Raw genomic sequence first — 21,937 nt, 5'->3', positions numbered from 1 at the left:
ATGAGGAAAAATATAAAATATAGAAATGCTTCATGAAATCTATATTGTACTGTATGTTAACTAAAATTTAAATTAAAAAAAAACATAAAAAAGAAAGAAAAAGAAAAGCTTAACCACATTACTAATGTTTATTTAGCTCTCATTTCCATTCTAATGTTTCAAAAATTACAAATATATGTGCTTCTGGAGAGGGGGTACAATTTTATTTAAAATATAATGCTGGGGCACCTGGGTGGCTTAGTCGGTTAAGCATCCGACTTTCGCTTAGGTCCTGATCTCGCGATTCGTGGGTTCGGACCCCGCGTCGGGCTCTGTGCTGACTGCCAGCTCAGAGCCTGGAGCCTGTTTCAGTCTGTGAGTCCCTCTCTCTCTGACCCTCCCCTGCTCACGCTGTCTCTCTCTCTCCTAGAAATAAATAAAACATAAAAAAACAAAACAAAACAAAACAAAAAATAATATAATGTTATACGGATAGGTTGATATTTATATTATATACAAATAGACTAGAGTTTCTTTATGAGTAAAGGCATTTATTATCTACCTTCTCACATCCAATGAATTCTTGAAATTGCTATTACTGAACAGTGAAATAGACTAGTATTGTGTGTTTGCTACACTCTTGTCAACAGATTAACAATCAGGTAAGACAGGAAAGTGCATTCCGCACTAATTCATTGGGAAAAGCATTTGTCATCTTGAAAATATGCTCTCTGAGGACATGAAATTTAATGACTATGAATTAACTCTAAACAGTCTGTGATTTCAATGTAATTATGGGTCAGTGAATTGCAAGGTACATGTTCAATAAGTAAGAAATAAAAGTTAATTTTTCAACACATAAGGTTAAATGATTTCTTTAAATTATTCATACATTTGCCTTTCTTTCTTTTTATAAGTGCTATAAATATCAGGAAATATTATACTCATGTCATACTGATGAGAATGCCTGACAGGATTTTTTTTTTTTTTTTAATGTAACAAGGACCTGGGGATCAATCTCATCAGACCAAAAGTGGATGAGAGATTTGTCTTGAAGCTGACATTGAATGCATTGATAATACACTACACACACTATAAAGATGACATTGCAAAGTGCTAAGAATACATTATACATACTATATATGGAGAGTATATATATATATATATATATAGAGAGAGAGAGAGAGAGAGAGAGAGAGAGAGAGAGAGTGTGTGTGTGTGTGTGTGTGTGTGTGTGTTTGTGTTAGCTCAGGGTTGGAAGATAATGGGTATACCAAAGCCTATGCCTTCATACCTTCCTATCATTCATTCATCTGGCCTTATTATCAGTTCAAATTTACCTTGTTTTCAGAGTTTGGTGATTCTCTGCAATCCCAACTTTTAAACAAATTATACAGATTGTTTACAAAACAATATGCATATCAAAAAAAGGATTTTCCACAGCCAGCTTTTAAATGCTCAATTAGCATGGGATCCAAAGCCTTGATATGCAGTATGTACTCTTTTTCTTTCTGCTTTTTTATTTAGATAAACATAGCAAAGACATCTACATTGTAGTTAGCAATTTTATTTTTTATTTTCTCTATTTACTTCACATGTATTGTGTGATAAGCATGGAGTTAAACAAGTTATTTATTTAATATTTCAACACAGCCCTAAGGAAAAGATGTTACGCCTGTCTTAACAGTAAGGACATTAAAGATTGGAGGGGTCTATTCATTCTTGCAAAGTTATAAAGATGGCTAGGGAAGGGGTCTGGATTCCAATCCAGAGCTGTTAAATTCTAAACTATGGGTTCAGCAGCTCACAAGTTATCAGTCAAGCTTAGTGCAGCTGACTTTGGTTTGTTACCTAGTTTCTTTTGCTTATACCTGGGTGTGTCTAGGGAAGAGTTTTTTCCCTAGCAAAAGGAACAGACTGAGTAATAAAGGGAAGAATAGAAATGATAGTTATATCAGAAAAATTAAGAAAGGCACAGGTGAACAAAACAGCTTAGGTGAACAAAGCAGCAAAAACCTGCGACCTCTGTTTTTTTGAGGACATTTTAAGCTTATATTGATAAAACCATCTAAGTTGAAATGCATTCTAGCCACACTTACAATTTAGTTTACATTCTTTACAGTGCCCTCGATCAATGCACAGGATCCTGTTATATTACATGAAATATAAATTACAAATATCTATAGAAGAATTATTTGAAACATATAATGCTGTTGTCTTTGGGGTTTAATTTTGTATATTGTAAGGAGATGAAAATAAACCCCTAAGGCAGAAACAGAATTGTATGCTTCAGTGAATAAATTATATTAGGATATGTACTTTAGAGATCCAAGAAACAAAAGACAGGCTGCTTATGTAATAAACTCGGTCTCCAATGAAAGTAACAAACTTTGTAGGTTGCAGTAACAACACCGTCTCAGTGGTTTTGCTATTTTCCAAGACATTTCTTGTTTGTTTGTTTTCCCATTTAAAACCAAAGACAAATGTGGAGAAGTTTTGGGTGCCTGTTCCACTCTCCAACCCCACTGTCCCCCACCACAAGATCACCAGCAAATGTATGTAAATCTTAAAGCAAAGAATATAAACCTTAAAGAGTCTGAGAGATTAATGGGGCACCTGGGTGGCTCAACTGGTTAAGTGTCCAACTTCGGCTCAGGTTATGATCTCAGGGTTGGTGGGTTCGAGCCCTGCGTCGGGGTCTGTCCTGACTGCCAACTCAGAGCCTGGAACCTGTTTCAGATTGTGTATCTCCCTCTCTCTCTCTGACCCTCTCCTGGTCACACTGTCTCTCTCTCTCTCTCAGAAAAAATAAAACATTAAAAAAAATTTTTAAAGAGTCTGAGAGATTCTTAATTACAAAAGAAAGGAGGGTCATTATCTTGACATTAGAACAAGATGTGTTGACGATCAGGAGAAAGGAACATCTATCTATCACTTGTTTTTCAGCCTCAACTGCAATCTAATACAAAGGACAGGTAAGAAGAAGAAAACACAGACATAGAATGAGAACAGGCACAAGTGAAGAGAAGACAAACACATTGACAGGGTGCAGAGGGAGAAGGCTCAGTGGATTCCAAGGTTAGGGTTGATTAAGGTAGACTGACCTTGGTGCAACTTGGTTAGGCTGTCACTGGGAAAGGTAGTGGTTATACAAGTAAATCAAGTTAGTATTTCTGGAGGTGATTTTGGCAATACTCATGAAATACATTCAGTGACACTTTTCTTTGTTCCAACAACTCCATTTCCCAGGTGTCTTCATTCCCCACAAAGCAGCCAAAGACTCAAAGAACAGTTATTACGGCATTATATAAAATTGCAAAAAAAAGGGGGGGGGGGGCTCATCTCAATATTTAATAATAGGGAATCATCTAATTATAGGGAATCAGGTTAATAAATATCTTATTAACAACACACAAGACTACAGGATCATGCTTATAAAATTAAATTCAAATGATATTACCAATGATATACACAGTTATATTGTTTGAGTAAGCAGTTAGGTTCTACCAGGATGCCTGGAGGCCAATGATGAGGAAGTCATGGCCAGCTATAGGGAAGTCAGAGGCCTGTCCCAGCAGCACCCCAAAACAAAATCACAAGAAATCAGATCAAAACAGACAGACCCAAGATGGTGGACAAAGTAGGCCAAAGTTCCCATTATTCCTTCATGATCCTACATGACCATATCAAAATCTCCTCCTGCCATGACTGGAAACCTTGACCTAATAAGGAAGAAAAAGCAGGTAATCCATATTTCTGGAAGAGACACCACCCTGCTTTCAGAAATCTGGATCTCAAAAGTAATGAATATTTTACCGCTTGGCTTACAAGTGTCAACAGAACATAGAAACCCAAACCTCTGGGGACTCAGTGTTCCCTTGAGTTCACCTGCTCTCATATCCTAAGAGTGTACTTTGACTTTATTAATCTTTCCTGCTTGCACTGCTCAGGCTTCAGGATGCAAGGCCAGGTCGGCCTGGCAACAATATGTTGGATTCTAGTTTTGTGGATAAAAGGTAGCAAAATCATACACAAAAATATTATCAGTAGTTAACCCCAAATTATAGGATTATGGGTAAATTGTATTTTTTTTTATTTCACTTACTTGATTTCCAAACTCTCTACAATGAGTATGTGAAGCTGGTTTAATTTTAACTGATATACAATATTAATTTAAAAAAGCTCTTAACATCTGCTTAAAAACTGGGAAATTTTATTTATTTATTCACTTATTCATTAATGTATTCCTTGATTCAGCCATTGCTTTTATGGTACCTACCAGGTGCCAGCCACTGTTCTAAACACTGTATAAATACTATTTAAGTTATTCCTCACAACTACCCTATGAGGTAGGTCTATCACAGTGTCACCTTTATTCTACGTGCCAGATTTGAGATTCAAAATCAGAGAGACTGGCCCATGATTTGTGTCTCAAGCACTATGCTTCTGCTGCTCTGTCCTGAATGGACCAGGTGAAGCTGTCCATTTTAAATGTGAACAATTTGGACGCCTTCTTTTTAGTGGTCAGAATGGCATCTCTCTGTAAACAAGATACAATCACACTTACGAACTGAATCCTATACATAGGCCTGTGGTTCTCAATCGTGGTTGTTGTTGTTTTTTTAATTTTTTAATGTTTTATTTATTTCTAGGAGAGAGAGAGAGAGAGAGACAGCATGAGCAGGGGAGGGTCAGAGAGAGAGGGAGTCACAGACTGAAACAGGCTCCAGGCTCTGAGATGGCAGTCAGCACAGAGCCCAACGAGGGGCTGGAACCCACGAACCGCGAGATCATGACCTAAGCGAAAGTCGGACGCTTAACCGACTAAGACACCCAGGCGCCCCTCTCAATCTCTGTTTTATGCCGATTTTATAAATAAGCAGATGAAGGTGAAAACACGAAATAAGCCCTCAGACTATTCATAATTGTGATCATCCAGGCGGGATAGTGCCTCATCTTCATTGCAAACATATTCCTGAAATAGTTACTCAAATTTATTCCTGACGTATTTTCCTCATCCTAGCAGTCACCAGGCTTTACCCTCCTGTAATGGCTAGTATGGGATATATGACCAGTGGCTTACCTACGACCACTAAAATTTTTACAGGTATTCACACAATCACAGAGCAGGAAGGAGTGACAAGGAATCATCTAATTTACAATGGCACGCTGCTAAATGAGACTGACCTATCTTGTGTCTACAGTGACTTCATCCCTGACTTATCAGAACCTGAAAATATGAAAACATACAGCTTTAATTATTCTGGCCAACTGTGTGTGTGTGTGTGTGTGTGTGTGTGTGTGTGTGTGTGTGTTTTAATTGACTTTTGCTCTTTATTATTCTCATTCTCAAATGTTACAGTTAGGTTGGCCTGTGTTAATAATAGGTGGACTAACACAATAGTTCAAATAAACATAAAACTTCTTCTGTGGTACAAACTCCCCATCATCGCTCATCTCCTTTTCCTAAGCCGTACTTACTCTGGACAGCTACCCCTACTGGTTATGATGGGCTGCCTCCCTCCTGACCTGAGGATCCATACATAATAAACATAGAACATAGAACGCTGGACATGACCCAGGCTAGGCCACTTAATGTCCATCAGTGGGTGCCCATTGTCCCTCCCTCCTTCCCCCCTTCCTTCCTCCCCCCCTTCCCTCCCTTCCCCTTCCTTCCTCCCTCCCTTCCCTCCCTCCCCCTCCCTTCCTCCCTTCCTCCCTTCCTTCATTACTTTACTTTTCTATAATAAGCAAATTCTTCTGTTTTCAGATTCAAGTACCAATTTCTAAAGCCCTGTCTTATGCCCAATGACTTCCTTGGCCCCCTAAATCTGCATTGGCTGTTTCTCCACACTCCTGTACCCTGAGAGGTTAAATGCAAGGAACATGGGCCACCTCAGCCCACTGTCTGGTTTGAGGGATCACTGGCCTCTTGTTCTCTGATGCTGATACTTTGCTCACGTCTTTCTCGTCCTCTCCTGCAGACCCAAACACCAGGCGTCCTTCCTTTCCTTTACTGAGAGGGGGAGAGAAAATCTCCACAAATCCCCTGGCTGTGTCCTCTCAGCTTCCAGACTCCATGTCGTCTCTTGCTCCTGTGCTTCCAGGGGAAGTAGGAAAATGTTTCATCCGTAGGTGGCACTGGTACTACCAAAGACCCACGGGAATTAGAGAAGCAAGGGAATTAGGATGAAAGTAGACCTCTGAGATACTGAAAGGAAGCTTTCCTTAATCTTCTTGAGTACCACGGAGATGGATTATGGGGACTGGGGTGGGAAGAAGGAAAATCATCACTGAGACTGGGGTCTGTGTGCTTTAGACCAGGTGAATATTATTTTTTGTTAATTAAACATCTTTCTAAAGTGCTGCATGAAGTGTACTTAGAAGTGGTACATATGAGGCTCTTCTCTAAGATTTGTTTTTCCAGATGCTGAATGGTGATTAATGCAAGTGACATCATTGTATACGTAATTATCTTTATATTTACTTACATCTAACTTTATGCAGCAAAAGATTTGATGTGGCCAACATATACTTTGAGTATTTATAGCATTTAAAAAATATCTTTTGCTTTATTACATTTTTTTTTCCATTCAGAAAGAAAACATGTATTTATGTCTCCTTCCTCATTGATTAAAAGTCCCCGGAGGTCAAGGGCTCTATCTAACTCATCTTTGCACCCTCTAAGAACCAACCGTAGAGTCTAGCCAAAAGCATTCAACAAATATTTGTAGACTTGAAATGATTTAGGATGCTGAGGATGGAATAAATTTTCCCTTATAGACGAGCATGATAAATAAACCTGAAGCAAAAATGTGTTCCTAGCAAATAAATCATTAGCATCTAAAAGTAGGATCAGTAAGTTTTTGTTTTCTGTGAGTAAAACATATATATAGTTATATATGATAGTTCTATCTCTTTTACAGAGAAAGGGAGCACTGTGTGCTCCCTTCTACCTTTCCCTTGGTACCCTTCTTCTCTTGCTATCCCATCTCTAAAACTGTGCATGTACATACATAATCTGAAGATGCAGTCAGAAGGTATAGGCTACTTCTAATGGATTTATCTCAGGTAAGGCTCAACAATGCTCAGGTCCAAAGGTAGAATTTTTATCTGTAAATTGAAAACTTGTTTCAAACCTGAGGCTGGAAGAATTGAAATTTCCCACCCTCTATTTTTCATTCTAGGAATGAAACACCTTTGAAATCAAAGGGACATCTGCAAGGAGACAGGGAAGCCAGATGAAGGAATTCAAGGGCTTTAAATTGCATCCCAACATTATTTGAAAATATGTGGCTCACATAAAACTATACCAAGGCTTTTCTTGGAGCATACATTTTAACACCCAACTGAATATTGTATCATGCATGCAGGGACACTGATTCTAAATAATTCGCTGCCACTTTTACAATTCTTTTAATATTTTATGATTATATCTTTAAAATTATATGCATCTGTATTTCTGGGAAGAGTAATCTATCAAGTTTCTGCTAGACCAAACCCTGGTAATAACAACTCTTTTTGTAGATGCAGACTACTTTCCATTATCTGGAAGCAAGCTTGCTCATATGCATGCTTTAGTTAGTTAGTTCGTTGAAATTTATTGAAGACTAATATGTGTCATAGATCAAAGATGCAAAGGCACACCTCTGTCTTTAATTGGCCCAAGATCCATGACAGAGATGAACAGACAAAAGATTATGAACATAAGGTCTTATCCCCCACCTCGTGAGCCTTCTGCTCTCCAGTCCACTCAATGCATGTTCTTATAACCATACCCGTCATAATTTGCATTTTCATCCTATTCATACCCCATCCTCTCCCTGAACCATGGTGACCTTTCCTCAGATGGTGTGTTCCTCCCAAGTCTCTCATACAGTGGTTTCTGCCTGTGCACTTTGCCGGGCACATGGGGCAATTGACTCACCCTTTCTCTCTCCCAACTGCAACATCAGGGCCAGAGTTTAACCTCTAACTCTCATGAATCTCTCCTTTTTGTCAGTGGATGACATTTGATTTGTGGCCACCTCTCCGTCTTCTCCACGTACAACATGCTCTCTTTCCCTCAAATTCAGTGACTTGTTACATAAATAGATCAGTTAAGTGGAAGGGGCCCTAGGTGACTCAGTTGGTTAAGCATCTGACTCTTGATTTCAGCTCAGCTCATGATCTCACAGGTTGTGAGATCGAGCCTCACATCAGGCTCTGTGCTGGCTGAGCATAGAACTTGCTTCAGATTCTGCCTCACCCTTTCTCTCTGCCTGTCCCCTGACTGTGCTCTTTCTCTCTCTCCCTCTCTCAATAAACAAACAAACAAACTTAAAAAAATCTGTTCAGGGAGAAAATAAAGAATTAGTCTCAGTCTTGCACGTTTTCTTTATTTTCCTTCTTTCCATTACTATTAGGTGTTTTACTTTTATGAATGACATTCAGGTCTTTTCATTAAAACGTGCTTTTTTTTACCTGCAGATCTCCAACATTTTTTTTCCCTTTTTTATTCACAATGTAAGTAAGAATGATTCCTTGAGTATATCATTCAATTGTCTTCCTATTCCTTCTAGGAGCACTACTCTTAAATCTGATGGATGTGGGGGGGAGGAGGGGATGGGCATGGAGGAGGGCACTTTGGGGATGAGCACTGAGTGTTATGTGGAAAATAATTTGACAATAAACTATTTGTAAAAAAAAAAAAAAAAAAATCTGTTATCTCTAACTTCAGCCCTCTTCCAAGTTCCAGAACACACTTTGAACTGCCTACTCTTCATCTATGACTCCGAGGTGGCCCCCACCAAGATGTCCTGTCCTGATCCCGGGGACTGTGAACACGATGAAATAGCAAACCCATGATTACAGGGAGGCTCTCCACTGTTCCAGACAGCAGGGACCTCAGCTCTTCAACCTCAAGGAACTGACCTGCCAGTGTAATGAGGTTGAGAGCAATTCTTCTCCAGAGCCTCCAAAAGAGCTGCGTCTGGCCCACACATTCACTTTCACCTTTGTGAAGCCTAGGATGGACAGCCCAGTCCAGCCACCCAGACTTCTGATGGAGAGAATTGTGATAAATGGGTATTGTTTTCAGCCACTGGGTTTGTGGCAATTTGTTATACAGCAAGAGAAAATTAATACGATACATTAAACTCAACACCTTTTATCTAACTGAATTATCTTTCCTCCAAACGATGTTTCCCATCACTTTCCTATGGATTGTAATGATATCAAGTCCATCCAGCAGCGTCACATCTGCCCTCTTCCCCACATCTAAAAATTGTCAAGAACAATAGAATCTGCATCATCCGCCCCTCTTTCCACCCTGTTCTCTCTACCATGATGTGCTTAAGATCCTCCTTATCTGTTGCTTGGAATAATGAAGTAGTTTTTTAATCTGTATCATTACTTTTAGTTCACATGGCACTGCCAGAGGAAACTTCCAAACACTTTGTTTTAATCGTGTCAGTCTCTTTGCTAGGAAAATAACATCAAAATAACAAAATGAATGTCCAACCTGAGTTCTTTATTATGGAATTTACCATCATTTCACCATATGTGTAGGCCCAACCAACTTTTTAGTCAAGTGGAACAGCCCATCTTACCCTGAATGCTCTCTGGATAGCCCCACATATATATCTTTCTTGATAATATAAACCTTTTACTACTACTGCTACTGCTACTTCTTCTTCATCTTCTTTTTTTTTTTTTTTTTTTTTTTTTTTTTTTTTTTTTNCCCGTGTCGGGCTCTGTGCTGACTGCCAGCTCAGAGCCTGGAGCCTGTTTCAGTCTGTGACTCCCTCTCTCTCTGACCCTCCCCTGCTCATGCTGTCTCTCTCTCTCTCTCTCCTAGAAATAAATAAAACATATTAAAAAAAAAAAATACTTGGTCTTTCCTTCTACATTTAATACTGTAATGTAACATTTTCCCCCCCTCACTTAAACACCCCAGTAGCCTCTGATGTTGCTTTTTTCCTACAGAATCCAACAGGCATTACGTGGCTTCCATGTGCTTACTGATGTGGGGAGTATGTTTCCTCTTCCCTTTACACAGAGCCTTCATTAATACTAACAAGAAGCACACCTTAGAACAAAGAACAGAAACAGACTCATAAATACAGAGGAAAAAAACTGGTGTAGGGGGGTGGGCAAATGGGTAAAAGGGATTAGGAGGTACAAGCTTCCAGTTTTAAAATAAATAAGTCACAGGGATGAAAAGTAAAGCATGGGGAATATAGTCAATAATACTGTAGTAACTTTGTGTGGTAACAAATGGTAACTTGCCATAGTGGGCCTTTGGTATTATAGAGGATTTTTTTTTTTTTTTTTTTTTTGTAGGCTCCATGCCTAGCATGAAGCCCAACATACCCCTTGAATTCATGATCCTGAGATCAAGACCTGAGCTGAGATCAAGACTCGGCAGTTTATCTAACTGAGCCACCCAGGCTCTTTGACTTCTGAATAAATCTTTCAATATCTGCAGAAAACGTAATATTTTCATGAAACATACTATTTGACTTTGAGTCTTCATTCCCTATATGAGAGGTCTTCAGTAAACGTTTGCTCAGTGAGCAAATGCAAGTACCCTCTCCGTGGTCTTCCGGAAGGAAGTAGTTTCTCTCTGTGCATCCAGGACACTTTCTACTTACCACACACAGCATGGGACATAATGTAATAGTATCGATATCTCCCTTACCTCATTGTAAAATTCACAGTGGGGTATCTTATTATTCTCTGTACCACCGAGTGTGAATACTATAGGAGGTTGCACCTGATAGATTCTGTTTAATGTTTTGAAACAAATGCATATATTTAAGCAGTTTAAACTCTATGTGAGAACTCTCTTTACTCGTACTGATATACCAGCTACCAATCATCTCTATCCATTCAACATGCTCCTGATGGTTCTTATTTGGAGTGGCTGACGAGGCCTCTTCTAGTTAATTCCATGTGCCTGAGGACACTGTGCAAACCCTGTGGCCAAGCAGCAACTTTAAAGAATCTGCATATCTGGGGGATTCCAGAGATTTCCCTCCTCAGCTTCCTTGCTGCTGGAATAGAGGCACTTGACTAAATTCTGCCCGACAGAGGATAAACATAAGACCGCGTTTCTGAGGAAAACATAGGGCAGAAGTGGAGGCTGTGGAGAATTGATTTCCCGCAAGCATGGTGTCAGAGGCAGCTGGACTTCCCGGGATGAAGGGGGTCCTGGTAGGAGTGTCTGTCATCAGCGGATCTGTGACAGTACCTTCCTCCTAGAGCAGCCCCATGGAGGTATGCATGTCATTCTTGCTGGCCGCCTTTCAAAGCTGATGCTAACTCTACAGAAGTTTTTGCAATTCTCTAACATCCTTTAATAAATCCTTTTCTGTTTGAATAGCTAAGGTGGTTACTGTAGTTTATAACTAGAACCTTGAGCAGTATGTGCCTAAAAGTGAGGAAGAAACACTTATTCAAAAGAATACCTTATATCAGTTATCAATAATTCCAAATGCAGCCTCCACTACTCAGAATTAGAATGAATATGTTCTTCATCAGTATAGTTTGTTATTATGATAATATTATATATTAGCATCCAAGGTTTTTCTTTCCTTAATTTACTGTAATTCTGTATGAATTTAGTATTACTCTTGCACAGTTATATGAAGTAGAGTCAGGGTATTTTCACTGTCTTCTGATATGTTTGAAAATTATCAATCATAGTATCATTATTGCTCTTTGGAAATTTGATTATTTGGACGTCCATAGAATTGTGTATAAGACAACAACAAATTCAGAAGATATTAATCTTACATGTGAATCATGACCTGAGCTGAAACTGGGAGTTGGAAGATTAACTGACTGAGCCACCCAGGCGCCCCTCCCTCTCTCTTTTTCCCCCCAATGCCTTATGTTCATGTGTTATGTTTCTTAAATTCTGCATATGAGTGAAAGCATATATTTGTCTTTCTCTGACTCATTTCACTTAGCACAATAAAGCTCCATCCACGTCATTGTAAATGGCAATATTTCATTCGGGTTTTTTTTTTTTAATATTTTAAATTATTTCTGAGAGAGAAAGTGTGAACAGGGGAGGGTCAGCGAGAGAGGGAGACACAGAATCTGAAGCAGGCTCCAGGCTCTGAGCTAGCAGTCAGCAGAGAACCTGACACGGGGCTCGAACCCACGAACCGTGAGATCATGACCTGAGCCGAAGTTGGAGGCTTAACCGACTGAGCCACCCAGGTGCCCCAATATTTCATTCGTTTTGATGACTGAGTGATATTACATTATCTATACATATATTCATTACAATACACACACACACACACACACACACACAATCTTTTTTATCCATTTGTCAGTCGATGGACATTTGTGTTCTTTCCATAATTTGCCTATTGTGGATAATGCTACTATAAACATCAGGGTGCTTGCATCCCTTTGAATCAGTATCTTTGTATCCTTTGGATAAATACCTGGGAGTACAGTTGCTGGATTGTAGGGTAGTTCTATTTTTAACTTGTTGAAGAACCTCCATATTGTTTTCCACAGTGGCTGCACCAGTTTGCATTCTCACTTGCAGTGTAAGAAGGTTGCCCTTTCTCTGCATCCTCACCAGTACCTGTTGTTTGCTATGTTGTTAATTTTAGCCATTCTGACAGGTATGAAGTGGTATCTCGTGGTTTTGATTTGTGTTTTCCCAACAATAAGTGATGTTGAGCATTTTTTCATGTGTCTGTTGGAGATCTGAATGCCTTCTTTGGAAGAGTGTCTTTGCATGTCTTCTTCACATTTCTTAATTGGATTATTTGTTTTTTGGATGTTGAGTTTCGTAAGTTCTTTACAGAGTTTGGATACTAATCCATTATCAGATATGTCATTTGCAAATATCTTCTCCCATTCTGTAGGCTGCCTTTTAGTTTGTTGATAGTTTCCTATTCAGAAGCTTTTATCTTGATGAGGTCCCAATAGTTCATTTTTGCTTTTGTTTCCCTTGTCTTTGACAATGTGTCTAGTAAGAAGTTGCCCAGGCCAAGGTCAAAAAGTTTGCTGCCTGTGTCTCTTCTAGGATTTTGATGGTTTTCTGTATCATATTTAGGTCTTTCATCCATTTTGAATTTATGTCTGCACATTTGTTGATCATATGGTAGTGGGACTATTTCTGGATTTTCCAACCAGCTCCATTGATGTATGTGTCTATTTTTGTGCCAGTACCATACTGTCTTGATGACTACAGCTCTGCAATATAGCTTCAGGTCCTAATCTGCAGTCAAACATTTGCTGAGTGTTTGCCTTAAGTACAAGTAAATCAGAGGGAATCCACAACTCTCCCTTTCTCTCTCTGGGAGACGCTGGATAAAAAGTTTGCCCACAGAGATTTTTAGTGACTTTTTGAGTAATATGAACAGAAGGAAATATATATGTTCAATTTAAAAATAAGTCCACCAACTAATTTAAGAAACAGACTGTTATGAACACCTTTGAAATTCCTTTCAAGAAGTACCTTTCCTAATACCATCCCATTCCCGGCCCCTCAGTGGTAACCGACATTCTGCATACCCATTTAAACGTTCTCTTCCTTTTCTCTAAGGTTTTAACATGTATGTATACACTCCAACATAACAAACTGTTTTATCTATTTATAAACTTTACATAAGTGGAATTATATTGTATATATTATCCCATGACTTATTCTAACCCACCTTATGGTTTTTGTATTCTTCCATGTAAATTTGTTTATCTGTAGTACATTCACATTCTATTTTAAGTTGTATCTCATTGTATAAAATATGAGTTTACTTTTTATAACAGCAATGCTCTTGATGGACATTTGAGCTGTTTCCACACAACTATTACACACAATGTGCCTATGTACATTTTTATACACTTCTTCTGACCCAAACGTGCAAGTATTTCTAGCATCGAAATTGCAAGGACATGGGTACCGACATGTTCAACTTTATTAGGTAACAGCCAGCCTCAGAGTCTACAGCATGCCCCTTAGGTTGCCAGAACTCACCTTGCCTGAACATAAGGAGAGCTGAGATGTGTGAAAATTAATCAATGTCTGAAGGATGTAGGGGTATAAATATGCCAGCATCTAGCTGCTGTTTCAGACAGCTCTGAGATGTGACTTGCTTCCAGAGCATCCCTATAGGGTCTGAACCAGAAGAGGGGTGGTGGAATTGGGCTGGAGACTGTACATAGGCTTCACTTCTCCTTCTCATCCCTCCTACCCTTGCTAGTTTTCTCTGGAAACACTTCTACTTTTACGTGAATCCTCATCTCAGCTATAATACATTTGGTACTATAAGGGATTGATCCTTGATTGTTGATGTGTGGGGCCAGATGTATTAGGAAAAGCACAAAGAGAAGTCAGAACTAAGAAGGGAGCCAGAGAATTAGCCTAGTGTTAGCAAAATGTCAATATATGGAACTGAATTGTTTCAAATATCACCAACATAGTTGGCCTTCTAAAAAATATTTATTAATTATATTCTAATACACCAATAAGCTATATAATGTAAGAAACTGCTTGTATCAGGAAGATGTGTTTAATCATTAATGTTCAGACTTTAGGAAAAAACAGTTATATTCATATACATCATGTCTGTGATTAGCATTTTTTTCTTCAAAATCTTCATTGAAAACTCCTCAAAAGCAATGGGTGTCCTTGATTTATACCTTCTCTGACTGCTCTGTCTGTAGCATATAAAGCTGTAGGTCACATTCAGAGATGCTGATTTTAGAGGTGAGATTGATGAATATATAAGGCATCACATAACTAATACAGTAAAAAAGCATATATTATTAAATTCTTTAAAATAGACATTTTCAAGCTATTTCAATTAATCATTTATTTCAGATACTTGATTTCATCTTTTTAAATTTAAAAAAAATTAATTTATTTTAAGAGTGAGAGAGACAGAGCATGAACTGGGGAAGAGCAGAGAGAGACAGAGAAACAGAATCTGAAGCAGGCTCCAGGGTCTGAGCTGTTAGCACAGAGCCCGATGTGGGGCTTAAACTCATGAACAGTGGGATCTTGACCTGAGGTGAAGTCTGTTGTTTAACTGAGCCACCCAGTACTCCTGATTTCATCTTTTTTGGGTCTTTTTTTTTTTTTTTTTTTTTTTTTTTTTTTTTTTTTTTTTTTTTTTTTTTTTTTCTTCTGCTATTTTAAGTGTTATTTTTTTTTTCCTGGATGATTAACTGATACAGTACATTATGCTATCTGTGGCATATTACAGCAGCCCTGGGGCANGGCTTAAACTCATGAACAGTGGGATCTTGACCTGAGGTGAAGTCTGTTGTTTAACTGTTCCACTGAGTACTCCTGATTTCATCTTTTTTGGGTCTTTTTTTTTTTTTTTTTTTTTTTTTTTTTGCTTTATGCAACGCTGTTGGGATAGACTTCTGCTATTTTAAGTGTTATTTTTTTTTTCCTGGATGATTAACTGATACAGTACATTATGCTATCTGTGGCATATTACAGCAGCCCTGGGGCATCCCAAATAAGTAGGCAGCTTTTCTTTGTGAAAAAACAAACTCAGTTAGGTAGACCTCAGTTTTAATCTTGGCTCCAGCATCTATGTCCATGGCCCCTTGGGAAAATTATTTAATATGTGACTTATTAATTTCCACCTCTGCAAAATTACATTTACCCCATGACCATTAATACTTTAATCTCCATTTTGGGACTTTAAATCATGACTGATGACTTCTAGGGTCATGATATTTATGACACGGATCCTTTTCAGCTGAGAAATAATTGAATGATTTTTATTTTTAATGAGGTACATTATCCTTGCTAAAGAATGCATTCCCTCATAATTATTAAATAATGTTCTCCTGTCACTTTCTAATCAATCCCCTTAAATTTAATAGAAATTATGCACAGGCAATGATTTGGACAAACTTTTGAATATAATACTAAACAAGAGGTTACCTATAATGTTCCGATATGTGAATGTGATTTTATCTTTACATAGGCATAGGGCTTAGGCTATGCTACAGTGACCAATCCAGAGCCATATTATTAGGGGCAGGTCCATGAAACAGGCTCCGAAAGGCACTTAATCCAGTCTTCACTGGGAGAGTATCAGTCTCTCCAACATTATGAGTCAGTCTGGTTCCGTAAGAAGGATTTGCTATCAACTGTCCAACACAAAGTTTCCCAGCTCCGTACCCCTCTTAGCAGCAGCAGCAGCTGTCTCTAGGGCCTGATGAAAGAATTGTTTTAGCTTCATAAACTTCAATACTATCTCAAGAAAGATCAGAAAGTTTATAATATGTTCTGGGAAAGAAAGGAAGACTCTAGCGCCATTTCTTCTTCAAGAGTGAACAAAACTCCTTACCTTAAAGTAGCTCCTTTTCATATCCACAGAGTTGTAACCCACATACTACCTAGTCTTCCTTAGCTCCAGTGCTTCCTGATACCTCTCTCTCATGCAACTGAAATCCAACCCTGGGCCAGAAGCTACATGTGGCCTCTGGCCCCCATGGCTGCCGCAAAGCTGGTGGTAGTACTGGCTCCTACATCTGAAGGACCTCTAAATCCTGGACATTTCTGGAGGACTGCCAACACTGATTAACAGAAACTTCATTCTTGTCTCTGACATTATTGCTTTTCCTGATAAGAATGCCACTGCTTCATGTAGGTTGGCATGAAGTACTTAGCACGCTCCCCAGCCCCAGTTATAATTGTTTTGTCTTCTAGCCACCATCTGGCTTTGACTGAATTCAGACTCTCCCCTGAGATTAATGCCACTGCACATGGTTATGGACTATGAATCCCCAGTCACCATTTATGAAGACCTGGGCTTGACAAGTATGTATGGCAATGGATCACTGACATGTGGCCAGCAAGACTGTGACTTGTCAGAGAGAATGAAGCAGATTTTTTACTTTAATTAATTCAAATATTTATTTATTTTAATTTTAGTTAGTTAATGTACAGTGCAATATTGGTTTCAGGAGTAGAATTCAGTAACTAATCACTTAACCTACAACACTCAGTGGGCTAGATGGGTGATGGCTCTTAAGGAGAGCACTTGTGAATTTAAAAACTATTACTCAGTTCAGTTATTGGGGGGCATTATAAGTATTTTGGGAACAACTCAGGTATGAGTCTAGTTTCTTAAGTTTTTATAAAACGTAATTACAGATTGCATATTTCTGAGGAAAATTTAGCTTCCAAATAGAGATGTGCTTTAAGTATAAAACACATACTATTTCTTAAAAACTTAGTATGAAAAAGAAAAATACAAAAGTAACAATGCTCATAATGATTAGTTATTGAAAGGATAATATTTTGATATATTACATGAAATAGAACATATCATAAAATATACTTCATGCATTTATCTTTACTTTTTAAAAATGGCTATTAGATCATTCAAAACTACGTATGTGGTTCACTTTATATTTTACTGGATGGCGCTGCCATAGACTATAATGTGGATGAGTCCCTTTAGAATAACATGATTTACAACTTCAAAAACACACTTGTTGACACTATCAATGTCAGTGATTCCTCTGCAACACTTAGGACTGTCTAATAGTAGCTCAATATTCTTCATCTTTAATGGCTCTAGATTGCCATTCTTCCCATTTTCTGGAAATGCTTTGAAGTGAAAGGGAAAAGCAACACATTTTTGTTCATTGAAGCTAATGTCATGAGGTTCTACTTCTTTCTAACACTTGTTGCTGTGATGTACAGAACTTCTGGTCATTCCCTTATTTCTAGAACACATTAGAATTTGATTCCATTTTCCTATTGAACCTAAGACCTGTCTTCATGGTGTCCATACAGATTCCCTATCCAAAGTAATAGTCTCATGTTTATTTGACTTCCTCATCTTCAATGTCCTTTCACACACTGGTGATCTCCCTCTCTTGCCACAGCCTGAACCTAGTCATTACCCACATGTCTGACATCCCTGAAGTTTTACACAGCAATAGCAAATGATCTGGTGATGATCACCTGTTCTCCTAATTCTTCCATGCCCTGAGCTATATCATACGTGGTCTGCGGTGCTTAGATAAGGGTTCTTGGTGCCTTTCAACGTGTTCTAGATATGGACAATCTCAAGGAATACTATCTGAACATATTTAAATATACTGAACTTCCTGTAATATACATCCAGCAGAACCCCAACCTAATTCTGTTTTCTCTCTTCTATTCCTATGTGAATGAGCACTGCAAGAGAAAATTATATAATTTTATAGATTGTTGCCTCTATAAGACAAGAAACTGATGATCTTCAACAATAACTGTGTCTTTAAGAATGTCCATTAGCATTTCAGCAGTTTGGTTCTTGAGTTCTCTTCATTGTTTTCTCCTACCTTCCCCACTGCCCCCCAAAAAAAACAGTTCTGTGATCCCCTCAACACTCCCCATCTACTTCCAGCAGAGTTTCCCTTAAACCTTAATGAGAAACCTAAAGTCATTAAGTATCATTGTCTTTGAATTCTTTTCTCCTGTCTACAAACCCTTATATCTACTCATACTAATTCTTATCTTTTCATCCAGTATCAGAAGATGAATCTATCTTCTTATACCTGTTTCAGTCTAATTTCTGTGCCTGTACACCAATGAATGATACTAATGCTGATAATAATGAGAAAAAAAAACAAAACAAAACATTCATTTCATGAGAGCTAACCTTGTGCCATGTACTGTGGTATTCAAATTACAAAAAGTGACCTCTTTTATACCTTAGAAAAAGCATACTGGGCATAATGGACACTGTTATATCCATTTTATGGATGAAGAAATTGAGTTGAAAGATGTTCAGTGGCTTTACCAAAATTACATAGCTAAAAAGAAGTATGAACAAGTTTTAACTCAATCTAAAGGTAGTGGTCCTGAACATGATACCATAGCAGCTTATAAGAGACCCTGAGGACCCTTGAAATCTTACTCCAAAAGACATGAAGCTTCTTGTCTGTACTCTCAACTAACTTTCCCCTTTCTATAGGCTCCTTTTTCTCTACACCAGATCTTAGCCAAAAGGCCAAGAAGTGACGGGCTCCTTTTTCTCTAAACTATTCTTAGATCTCGCTCTTTAAAGAAGAAAACATACCTTAGCTATATCCCATCTCTTGATTTAGCTAAATTTTCTTCTTTTGTTTCATCAAAACATCCTGGAAGTGTACTCTGCATGTGCTGTCTCCACTTCTTTATTTTTTTTAAATTTTTATGTATATTTATTTTTGAGAGACAGAGAGCAAGCAAGGGAGGGGTAGAGAGAGAGGGAGACACAGAATCTGAAGCAGGCTCCAGGCTTTGAGCTGCCATCACAGAGCCTGAGGTGGAGCTCAAACTCACAAATCATGAGATCATGACCTGAGGTGAAGTCTGTCGCTTAAAGGACTGAACCACCCAGGCACCCCTCCTCTTCACCTTTCATTCATTCTTCTACACACCACGTTTGGATGTCTCCTGAAAACTTGTACTGAAACCGCTCTTGTAAAGTGCATGAATGACCCTCATACTGACAAATCTACATTTTCTAGCCTTTCTACAGGACCTTACTGCAGCATACGACTTTTCGAGTCACACAATCAAAATGATACCAAACTCTTGTTTTGCTCATTTCTCCAGGACCTCCAAATTTCTTTGAAGACTTGCTCCTCCTCCACCCCTTAAAGGTTCATCTTTCTCAGCTTTCTGTATCTAGTTCTTCTTATTCCTTTGCTCAATCACTGTGAAATATTTCAACCCCTAGTATTTCTTCAGAGAGCAAGTGTACACTAACACCTCTTAAATTTGATTATCAAACGTTTCAATTTTGAATTTTTGTTCAGTACATGCACATCTGAATCTTCAAATACTTCCCTCTGTCTGCCTCACCTCCTATATTGCTGGTTTCACCTAGTGGCACAACCTTCTCATTCATCAATGATAGAAACTTTGGGGACCTTTTATTCTTGCCTCTTTCTATCTTTTTGTTATCTCACATCTTCAGCTACCTTTTCCTTATTGCTTTTTCCTCTATAAATATTTTAGGAATTTATCATCTCCCTCTTTTTAGTATTGTAAGCCGAGTCTAGGCCTTAGGTTATAAAAAGTCCATGGAGAAAAAAAATGGAGGGCAAGTGTCATTGGGTGAGTCAGTGAATGAGTGGGGAATTTTTTATGAGGTCATCAGAAAAGGCTTCTACAAGGTGGTGTCATCTGAGTGCAAGCTTGAAGGAAATGAGTGTGCTAGTACTGCAGGCAGAATTTTATGCCAAGGGAGCTGCAGGTATAAGAAATAGCAAGGAGTACTGTGTAGCTGGAGAGGAAAGGATATTAGTGTATGAGGTCAGAGAGATATTGGGTGCACGCAAATAAATGAGGCAAGACTAGGGACAATGGTGGCTTTTCCTCTGAGTGATATAAAAATCTACTGGAGAATATTTGAACAGAAAAATGAAGTATTATTTCCTGATTTGCAAATGATTACTTGTGCTGCTGTGTTGACAAGTGACTAGGACAGGAAGAGGAGCAGTAACAGAATCAGGAAATGGAAGCGCCTGGGTGGCTCAGTTGGTTGAGAAGGAACTTCTGCTCAGGTCATGATCTCACAGTTTTTGAGTTCGGGTCAGATTGGGCTCTACGTTGTCAGCACAAACACTGCTCTGGATCCTCCTTCCTCTTCTCTCTCTGCCCCTCCCCCTGCTCATGCATGTGCTCTCTTTCAAAATTAAATAAACATTAAAAAAAAAATCAGGAAATAGAACTGAAGGTGGAGGAAACCAGGTAATACGGTTGGGCTGGTTTGAAATCAGGGGTTTTGTCTTGCTCCTTAGTGTGACCATTTCAATGCTCGGAATCCATCAGAATCCATCTAAATCCATAATTCTCACAACATGCTGACTCTCAGGTTAAATCCTCCCAAAACCAAACTATCACCTAATCCTCCTTTAACAAACACCGTCTTTGACTTTGATACCTTAGAGTATGTGACATTCCTTTGATGAAATCCTACAAAGTAAATTTTACAGAATAAAACTGTACCTCTTTCAGAATGTATCCTTGAACTCTCCTCAGCAAATTAGCTCAACTGTTCTCTATGATATCATAATAACCTTCATATTTATGTGATTTCACAGCTACATAGTGGCATAATTCTTGGTCAATTGTGTTTACGTTATTTTCCCTAATCCAGTTCTTTACTTGTGACCTATTTAATGGAAGCTCGTTGTTTTATATAAAACTAAAACAAGTTGACATTTAGTAAATATTTAAATGAGAGAATATACAGGGAAGAAGAGAAGTGAGGGAGAAAGCAAAGAAGAAAGGCAGGAGACAAGAAAGGAAGCATTTTTGTCTACCAAATTTGGAGCTGGGGATACTCATCAATGTGCTTTAGACACACAGTGCCTCTCCTCGTAATTATGACCTGATCTCAGGGTCCCTAAAAAGTTCCTTGTCAACACTTCTGATGTTTAAGTCCCAAATGCAAATGAATCTTCAGTGCTGATATGCATTCATTGAACGAATGGGCTCTATCATTCCCTCTAAACTGAACACCATTTCAAATCCTGTTTGGACACTTACTTAGTCTTGCCTACTAAGCCTCTCTAAGCCTTGACCTGTGTTACTGGACATTAGAACTAGCTGAGAGGGCCGTGGCTAAAAAGATGAATGCTGAGATTTTCATCCATACCACTGTAACAGAATTGGTGCGAGTCAATTTATCCAGGTTGGTTCTTTGAAAAGGCATAGCCAAATGTACTAGGTTAGCCTTGTTTGGTTGGAGGTATTTTGCCTACGATTTGAAATTTAAATTTACATGCACCAGATAGGGTATATGTATATATATTACACTCTTTTTTTTTTTTTGTTCCTTCTTTAGATACAGGATGTCTTAGTATAAAACAAAAAAGGAAGAAAGAAAAAAGATTGCTAATGTCCTCTCCCAGTCTGAATAACTCAAAGTTACATAAGTGTTTATGAATAATGAATGTCTAATTGAGGTGCCTGAAATATGAATAACTA

The sequence above is a fragment of the Hyaena hyaena genome, unplaced genomic scaffold, assembly GCF_003009895.1.
Source record: "Hyaena hyaena isolate Hyena2069 unplaced genomic scaffold, ASM300989v1 scaffold_732, whole genome shotgun sequence".
Lineage (NCBI taxonomy): Eukaryota > Metazoa > Chordata > Mammalia > Carnivora > Hyaenidae > Hyaena > Hyaena hyaena.
The sequence above is the reverse complement of the archived record's forward strand: the minus strand, read 5'-3'. Positions refer to the sequence as shown.